Source organism: Impatiens glandulifera, chromosome 1, assembly GCF_907164915.1.
Source record: "Impatiens glandulifera chromosome 1, dImpGla2.1, whole genome shotgun sequence".
NCBI classification, from domain to species: domain Eukaryota; kingdom Viridiplantae; phylum Streptophyta; class Magnoliopsida; order Ericales; family Balsaminaceae; genus Impatiens; species Impatiens glandulifera.
Window position 1 is genome coordinate 121,285,155 of NC_061862.1, and position 10,712 is coordinate 121,295,866.

Consider the following 10,712-nt stretch of genomic DNA (forward strand, 5'->3'; position numbering starts at 1 on the left):
TCTACCTCTTTGAAAGTCAGAGCAATCTTCATCTCGATGACCTCCTAAATACAGTGATATTCTTATTATTCCCCCGTCTCTTCTAGGCAGAAGATTATACAAAAATAGCAAATTCAATATTATGTGTAAATCAATACAACACTAGTAAAAAAATGAATCAATAGCGACGAAACTTATCAGTAGTATTGTTTTACCATCGCTATTGGTAAACAAATAATCATAATGATATTAACTATGTATTAATAGCCAGATTTATTTATTATATCATGCTGCCAAATTTTACAATTTTTTTTTACTTATATTAAAACATCCCTATCACATTTTATATATAATTATTCAATTATTAAATTTATTAATTAAAATAATTTTATTTTATTTTTATTTTTTTTTTAATTTTATTAAAATATCCTATCGCATAAATCGATAATCCCTTTATCGAGTAATTAATTAATTATTATTCAATCAATTGTAAAAATATACTTTATAGAAGTGAGAAATTGTTTTTTTTATTATTTTAATTTGAACAATTCTTAATTATACATAAGATAGAAATTTGCATTGGGTAAATCTTATAGATTTGTTTTATCTTTACATATAAGTTTAGGGGGTTATTTGATCTTCCTTAATAATAAAAACTTCAGCCGTTTACAAGATACAAATCTTATATGTTGTTGTTATTTATCGAATCTGATTTAGAGTTATTGAAGGAAGGGAAGAAAAAAATTCCAAAGCGTTAAGAAAAGAGATTGCGATCTCCTTGATTCTCGAACTAATTCTCAAACTCACTTTCTCGTTTAACTTCCCAAATTAACCTACTTTATTCATTGATTCCCAAACTAACCTATTTTACTATTCAAACTCAATTTTTAAATTTATTTTTATTTTTTTAATTTATTTATATTTAAACTTATTATTAAATATATATCTAAATTATTATTTTTATAAATTTGATTATTTATATTTGATATATATTTAAATTATTATTTTTATAAATTTGATAATTTATATTTTAATATATATTTACTTTTAATTATTATTTTATATAACATTTTATTTTTATTTATAAAGTTTAATATAATATTATACAAATGAGAATTGTTTAAATATAATGACAAAAACATTATTAAAAATGATTGTTCAAATTGTCACCAAATAAAGTGAAAAACAAGAGATTAAACATTCGAGAAATAATAATAAAATCATAAGTCAAATATGTTTATCAACGAACAAACCTAACATAAAATATAGTATTAACAATTTCAGATATGCTCAATAAAATCAATATTGAACGATCTCAATAGCACAAGATTGAAAGAACTATGATAATTTTATTCCCAGTGAAATTTTGATAAAGAAGAAAACTAACGAAGTCAAAGTTAGCGTATTCATATTAAGATGAATAGCTCACGAAAGACCATATTTTATGGGAGGTGTGACCAAGAAGGGTATACAAAACGTAGTTAAATATGTATTTGAGTAAAATTGTCAATAATTTAGAGAAGAATGTTTGTAATTATTTTTATAAATTATTATATATAGTTATGGTTAAAATATTTTAAATATATTAATATTTATCAATTATTTATGAGGATGGTAAAGTGAATATAATATATTTATTATATTATATACATATGAATTGAAATGTAAATATATATATTAAAATTATAATTATAAAATTTATAAAAATAATAATTTAAAATATAAATATCAAAATATAAATAATAATATAAATATATACATCAAAATATAAATAATCTAATTTATAAAAATAATAATTTAAATATTTTAATAATAAAATAATAATTTAAATATATATATATATATATTTAATAATAAAAAATATATATATATTAATATATAAAAACTGAGTTTGAATAGTAAAAGAGATTAGTTTCGGAATGAATGAACAAAATAGGTTAGTTTGGGAAGTTGAACGTGAAACAAGGTTAGTTTGAGAATTGGTTCCTTGATTCTCTTTATATCGTTCAGTTCGTCGATTTTTACTTGCGCGATCTCCTTGATTCTCGTTCAGTTTGTCGATTATAAACAACAACTTTTCTCTTGCTTCTTTTGATCTCCGGACGACGGTTAAACTTTGAAGATGACGAAGTCATAAGATGAAGTCGGAGCTGACAACATTCTGTTCTGTTGAGATCTTCCGTTAGACTAGTTTCTTTTTCAGTTAATACTTCTACATTCTTACGAAGAGATCACTTCGAAGATATGATAGTTAGGTTTGTTATTCTTCTATCTTCTTAGTCATACAAAAATAAAATTCATCCTGTTTGTTTTATAATAGTTTGATTCTTCATATTCTCCAGTTTCTACCATAGTTGATTATTCATATTTTTCAATTATATGTCCACAAAGTGTTTGACAAAATGTCCACAAGGTGTTTGACAAAATGTGCACAAGGACTTCTTCTTTGTCTTATTCAAAAACTATTTGAGACTAATGACAACTTAAACAATTAATACAAATTAAAACTAAATTCTTATATATCATATCTAGAAGTAGAAGTATGTGGGAATCTAAATTTTCCTATTTCCCAAAAATTGGTGAACCTAACCATATTTTGGATTTACTGTTTAGTAAAATAAATTTATTCATGTATGATCGATTATTGAATAAACTGTAAAATTGAAATCAATTAGGTGTCTCCTTTAACTGTTTTTGAATGTTCATACAAGAGATATACTATGAGCTAAAAATCATTATAGGTCTGGATATGTCATTTAGATTTCACCAAATTTAATAATATAAGTGGGTGATATTATGAATGACTTCTATAAAGAACTTCAAGATTATACCAAGCCAAAGCATTCATCCTATCCAACTTCACTACTTCTATCAAAAGGCTTCAATCAACAACCGACCCTGCCTTGCCCTGCCTCTTCCCTCAGAATAACTTTCATTGTAGTTTGGAATGTGCCTCAGCTCAATTACCAGAGAGTTTGAGAAATCTCTAACAACTTCTTTCTTCTCACCCTTCCCTTAATAAATCAAACATAAAAAAGACTAAACCCAATCATATCTTCTACCCATTGACAAAGATGTAGGTCTGCTTGTTGCTGCTGGTGGTCTTAGTTCTTTTAAAGTGCTTAGACAAACAACTTTGTATGTGTTGTATCCTTGACTAAATTCTCAATTTACCCATCATCATCTTATGGTTAGCACAATAATTATAGCTTTAATATAATATAGAGAAGGTTTAGGATCTTATGGTTAGCACAATAATTATAGCTTTAATATAATATAGAGAGGGTTTAGGGTTAGGATTTGTTGTCTCTGTAGCTATTGCTTTCTTATTTAAAGTTGTTTTTGATAGACAAAATGATTATGTACAAAAAAAAATATGTTCTTAATTAATATATTATGTTATTGTATTATCTTTCAGATTAAAATTTGGAGACTTTCAAAATCCAAACTTAGAATCTCTATATATATAATGATGCTTAATTTTTAAAGTGTCCGGATTGTCGGATCGAGAGCTGTGGTTAATTTGGATACTTGGGTCGGATTGTGGGTTGACCCGTTTTTAAATTTAAAACGGTTAAAAATAAAATTAAAAATGTTAGAGGTATGTTTCGAACTTGCAACCTAATAAAACAAGTACAACTCTTTAACCAACTAGGCTACAAAGACTTTATATTTTAAATTCAACATCAAATTTGATAAACGCGGGACGTTTTAATATTAATATAAGTTTAACTTTTTAACTAACTAATCTATATATATATAATGATGCTTAATTTTTAAAGTGTCCGGATTGCCGGGTCGAGAGCTGTGGTTAATTTGGATACTTGGGTCGGATTGTGGATTGACCCGTTTTTAAATTTATAACGGTTAAAAATAAAATTGAAAATGCTAGAGGTATGTTTCGAACTTACAACCTAACAAAACAAGTACAACTCTTTAACCAACTAAGCTACAAAGACTTTATATTTTGAATTAAACACCAAATTTGATAAACGCGGGACGTTTTAATATTAATATAAGTTCAACTTTTTAACTAACTAATCTATATATATAATGATGCTTAATTTTTAAAGTATCCGGATTGCCAGGTTGAGAGCTGTGGTTAATTTGGATATTTGGGTCGTATTGTGGGTTGACCCATATTTAAATTTAAAACGGTTAACAATAAAATCAAAAATGCTAGAGGTATGTTTCGAACTTTCAACCTAACAAAACAAGTACAACTCTTTAACCAACTAAACTACAAAGACTTTATATTTTGAATTCAACACCAAATTTGATAAACGCGGGACATTTTTATATTAATATAAGTTCAAATTTTTAAGCATCATTATATATATTTTTAAACTTAAAACGGTTAAAAATGAAATTAAAAATGTTATCCGTAATTTTTTTCACGGTTTTTTATATTATTACTCGTGCAAATGCACGGGCTAAATGCTAGTAACTAAAAATGATCTTTATTTGATAGTAACTCTGTTATTTTTGTTGTGCTTAATTTTGAAGCAGTAATTACATTCTTTATATATAGTGGTTAAGAATTTTGATACAAATTCTTAATCGCTGGTATATATATAGTGGTTAAGACATTGATACAAATTCATTAAACCACACGTGGGAGGCGGTTAAGGTAATAATAGTTTTCTAATTGTGTATAACATAATATTTACTTTGTTAACTAATTGTCTAGGAAAAATTTGATAATGATCAAATTGAACTATATCGCGACTCAACTCTTGATCATATGCGATCCTTATGGAAGAGTTGGAGAGATAAGATATACAACAAATATGTGAAAAACTGCACTATGCGTCAAGAAACTTTACAGAATATTCTTAAAGATTTTGACAAGAGTGACTGGGAATGGTTGATCACAATTATGTTATTTTTTAATTTTAATAAGTAATATTATTAACTTAATGCAGAAAATAAGTGAAAACAACTCGCGAAATAGATCAAATGCAACGATGCCTCATCATACAGGAAGTAAACCTTTTAGGCAAATTGCTTATGAAATGGTAAGATGGATGACAAGTGCAATTTTTTCCTTTATATTTTCATCTTATACATATCATTATTATGTACAGGGTGGAAAAAATTCCACCTGATATTAGATCATTATTTTTTTAAACTCGGAAAAAGGAAATGACATTGTTGATCTTGACGTGTTGAAAAAATATGTAAGTCTATATTTAATTCTTTAAAATTTTCTAGTCACAATGCATATAGAAGACCAAATTATTGAGTGTTTATTTTATTTTAGGTAAGTTGTTTATGCATAATTCTATAATTTTGAAAATTTATGCCAAATTAAAGATAATTTGTAATTAACATTGTATCTTTTGGTTTAGGATGAGATTTGTGAAGTGCACTAGTAAAAAAAGGTCATTTAACGACTAAACATAGTGATTGGTCTAAAGACCAATCGCTATTATCAATGTAGTGGCGATTGAGTTATATCCAATCGCTACTACAATGATAATAACGATTATCTTTTAAACTAATCATTAATACCTTGACATAACGACGATCCATTATAAAACCAATCGCTATAAAAGTATTAACGTAGTAGCAATTGGTGTGGGAACCATTCGCTGTTTCCTAATTAAAATAGCCTTCAATCAATCTTCTCTTGAATTCCCAACCTAACCTAATCTTCGATTTCTCTCTTCCGCCCATGTTCGCCGTGGTCTTCTCTCTACCGCCTCAATCTTCTTTCTGGTCGTCTCCACCAGCGCCGGCGAAGAAGTGCAGACAGAAGTAGATCGATCTTCCTCGGTTCTTCTTATCCATATTGCGACGACTCCCCAGCATGATCGGTAATCCTAATAAGGACTCTTAGATCACCGTTTAACCTGCAGAAACGGAGGCAGGAAGGCATTGCTGGTCGGAAATGGCTGACGATGATTTTGCTCCGGCAGCAAGGTTGGTCAATTTCTGAGGATCAGGTAACCTATCTCCATCTCAACTCTAAATCCAAATCATTGGACAACTCTAACTTCAAATTCATGGTGCTTTTATCTTTTATCGGTTCAGAATCGAATATTATCTTTAGTACTGTCGCATCTCACTAGTTCAGGCACCATTTGTTTTTGATTGTCTATGACAGTTGGCTGAAGCTAGGCGAACTCGAGGTCCACGAGTCGAGCATGGTATTGCTCAGAGAGATAGACCTCTCTTTGAGGTTAGTTTCCCGATCATACCATTTCGATTGAACGAGTAACATTAAATAACTGCTGAGAATCTAAGAAAGATAGTCGTTAGACATTTACTTGAATAATCACATACTAGTTTTATAAGTTTGTAATTTGCTCTTTGCTGATGTTCATATAAGTTGAATGAGAGGTGATAAGACCTTGATTAGGATGAATGAGATATGTGTGTTCTTATTCCTTTGTCTTGGTTGAAGGTGAAGAATTTCTTCAAGTCTGTAGGATAGTAATTTCCTACAATTTTAACTAATATGCTCTTTAGATGATCCACTTATTTCTTTTCCTCAAATGTTTCAAAAAATACTTTCTAGGGCAGGGAGTAGTTCTTCAACCCTGACATTTTATTTAGGGTAAAAGCTTGTTTGGTGTCTACTGAACTTGTGAAAAGGATTCGGTTCTTTGACTCCCACCTAGAGGCTAGGTTTGGAGACTTGGGGATTTATTATTAAAGGAAGGATAATGACATAGAAATTGGATATGGATATGCTTGTTTAATATCCACCTTTGTATCTATACGTAGGTATTTTAAAGGGGAAACAAGCAAGCGTTAATTTTTGTTAACTTGATGAATCTTGATATAGTGAGAAAGCTTCTTCACTCAACTATAAACTAAAGTCTTGGGACCCTAGCTAGACCATTTTATTTATTTAAATAGCTCAATTCCAATATCTTTCACATGATGTGACGTTTCCTTCACTGACTTATTTCTATTGCTTTAGAAGAATAATCTCAAAATTCTCATCCTTACGGATTTTCTCCTTACCATAATGCAGATTTTAAGAGAAAACAAAGACAAGCGTGATGCAGAATTTAATGAAAAGTTCGAGCATAGTAAGTGTTCATATCTTGTCATAAGCTTTTTGTTTTCTTTATACATGGAGATTTGTAGCGAAAAAGCTACATGAAGCTTGGGGAAAGTTTAAGCTGAGTCAATGCATCTATAAAACTAATAGTAAGTAATTGTATATTTTCCCAAAGTTATAGAATTATGAGATGAAGCTTAATTACAAATAGGGCTCTTTGAACAGTCTGATTTTCTTTCCTTAGACTATAATATAAGAATCAACATGAACAGGTTACTAATGTACACAAATAATTCAATGAAGAAACTATTTGAAATGGAACACTTTTATTGCAGGGCCACCAAAAGCTTTGGATGAAGATGAGACTGAGTTTCTTGAGAAATTAGAGACGGTTAGTATTTATATTTTGTGATACTATGGCTTTCATTTGGAAAACTAAACCTAGTTAGACAGAAATTTAGAAATCTATCTACGTTTCTGCTCTGGATACAGAAACAAAACTTATGTTCTATTGCCATCTGAGTTGTTTGTTTTTTCACTTGAAGTGGTTGATTTAACCGAGTTGTTAAGGAAGAAACTTGTAATTGATGAGATGCCCGTGATGGCGGTGATTATGCCGGGAATGAAATTCGGCGGCGTAAAAGGTGGGGCAAAAGGAGGTGCAGCGGCGAAAGGGGAGGAGAAGGCGGTTGAGAAAACTACTTTTGATTTGCTCCAATGGCTTCCAACAAGTCTCACCAAGCTAGAAAAAGAACAGGTACTTCGCACTGTTCGTCATTTCTCTCTACTTGAAGGTAATCAATCATCTATCTTCTATTTTTTAGATATTTGGACTGACAGAGAAGGAGATGGAATACAGGGTTGATGTTTTCAACAAGTAGGTCCTCACTCCTCAAGGTATGATTATATATATTATGATAACTTCAAAATCCTATCTTGCTTTTCATACAGATGTCCATTCGTATGCTAAGCTGCAATGGTTAATCTGATGATAAAACTTATTATTACTGATAATTGTTGTTTCCTTTGTTATTCATATGAGAAGAGTCAAGTTATAAAAAAACTATAGTAACAATAAATTTGTATCTTACAATGGAAAAACCTCAATATATAATGTCAAAATATCAACATTTCATAAAATCAATCATGGAGGATAAGTTAAAGGATTTTGGGATTATCAACAAAAAGATATTCCTTCTGAGTTATTGACAGACTCAACAAAATTGTTGGGTTTAAGTATAGAAGAGAATGTGTCACAGAAGAAGGTCTGCTTCTACTAATATTTTAATTTTTTTTTAATTTTTGCTAAAGGAAGCCAATCGCTATAGGCCTATAACGATTGGTTATATACCAATCGTCATTGCCAAAATTAAGTCAATAGCGAGGAGATTTCTGCCGATTGAGAGCGATTGGTATATGACCAATCGCTATAGGCCTATAACGATTGGTTGAGAGGTTAATAGTGATTGGTTTATCAATCTCTATAGGGTATTTTTTTACTTGTGATGACTCATCAAGAACCTCATCTATCTTCTTTCCAAGTTGTGGAGAAATATTTTGGAACTTAAATGCATAATCATGTATTTGGTTATGGAGGTGGAGTAAAGCCGAAAGATCTAAGAGAACCTCTTCAAACCAAAAAACAGATGAATTTAAAAAATGATTTGCTATAATCAAAAGTTGAGATCTTGGAAGCTGAAGTTAAAACTATAAAGGAGTTGTTAAAAAACAACATTCAAGTTAATGTAACATTCAAGTTAATGTGCAGTTGAATGCGTCATCTTTTAAGAACGTGCAAAAGAAGTCAAGGTTAATTTTATAACTCAATGTAATAATTAGTAATCATAGTTTTTAATTTTAATGTCAATAATGAAGGGGTTGGTTCACCGAGAACTATATTGATGAAGGATCTCGTTCAACGACAAGAAGTAACTAAAAGATTTTAAGGTATGAATTATTAGTTACTCGATTGTGGCTTTATTTTTTATATTTGATGCTTCTAGTTTTTTTTCTAAGTCTAGATAATTTTATTTTTCAATCTTCTACTAGTTTGATGTTATCTTTTATAGACCATAGATAATTATTTAACTTACTACCAACAACTTTTAAATCATTTTTATTACTAGTTATAGACACTTTTCATTTTTATTTTAGTTATTTTGTGTAATTGTAAGTTTCAAACATGTATTTCTGAAATTCAATGGGGTTATTGATTGGTGGCTGGTTTATTAAGAAACTGGATAATGAAAGTTCATATTTACAAATTTGTGTTATTGTCTTGTAGTTATGGACAATGAAATGATATAGCTATCATCATCATTAAGAGGAAAGAGCTATTGTAGAAGGTAATGTATCTTTCATTTGTTTCTTACTTCATATTTCTATCGTTTCCTTGATCTGGTTTTCAAAACTTTTTAACTGATTTCAGACAAATTCTCTTTGTCTCTTAAGGTTAATATAGTAATAGTCTTCAGTTGTATGACTTGTTGTATGACATGTCAATGTTGAGATTTCAGGTTTTAGTAGTATCTCATGGTTAATATAATAGCTGTAATTTTATAAAAAATAATTTAATCTTTTTGACGTAATCACATGAATGTGTTACAGTACCTAGGAAACTTGCAAATTATTCAACTAGAACTTGAGAGATGCACATGCTCTTCATTGCTTTATTTATTTGTGACATGTTGATGAATTGCACGAACAACACCATAATATACAGTGAATGTCAATTCCTTGACTTTCTTAACTAGATTGATCCTATTAGTTAAATATTATTCATTCAAGTTAAAGACATTGATGTAAAGTTGGTCCATTTCATTTGCACATTAAATTGATGAATGTGTATGAACTAATTTATATTAGGATTTATTTTCTTTGACAGGAACTACTTAGATGGTTTTAATAAAATGATATTTTTGATAAACGTATGAGAGTTTTATGTTCTATTATACTTGTTTGTTTTGATATTATAAATGATGTACGTTAGTATTAATTTTTTTTATTTTATTTTTATTCAGGTTCATAATAAATTTGTTAAATAAATGTATTAATATATATATATATATATTTATTTATTTGGGGATGATTCTACCCTTTTATGCTCTTAGCCATTTTTTTAGCGACAGTAATTTATTCCCTTAACCACTTTTTAGCCACAATAATTTATATATGTAGCCAATCCTTTAGCCACAATACTTATTCCTATAGCCATATTTTAGCTACGGAACCAATAGCGACACTTAGCCACATGTGCATTTTTTTATGGCTATTGACCTTTAGCGACAATAATCAAACCAATAGCGACAATAAATACTGTCGCAATTGCACTTTATTATACTGGTGACAACAATAAATAAGTGTAAAAATGATACCTGTCGATGATGGGTCCTAAGTGGACTAGTGCTCATGATCCTCCTCCTCAACAAACGTACTCTCAATAAACTCTTCAGTCTCATTCCCTTCACGTGTACTACTTGTTGGGCCAGCAATAGCTAATTGGTTCATGACATACACTGTGTCTCTAAAAGACTCTCCTTGGATTTTAAGGTGATCTGTCTGTGCAAGAAATTTCTGGAATGGCTTGTTTAGTTTCTTCGGTGTTTTCCATATACTCCCAATCACCCATTCTACATGCATATGATTAATAAATTGGAGAATAAATAAAGTAATAAAAACATAAATCTAGATAATTAATCTTAACTATATATTTGTAAAC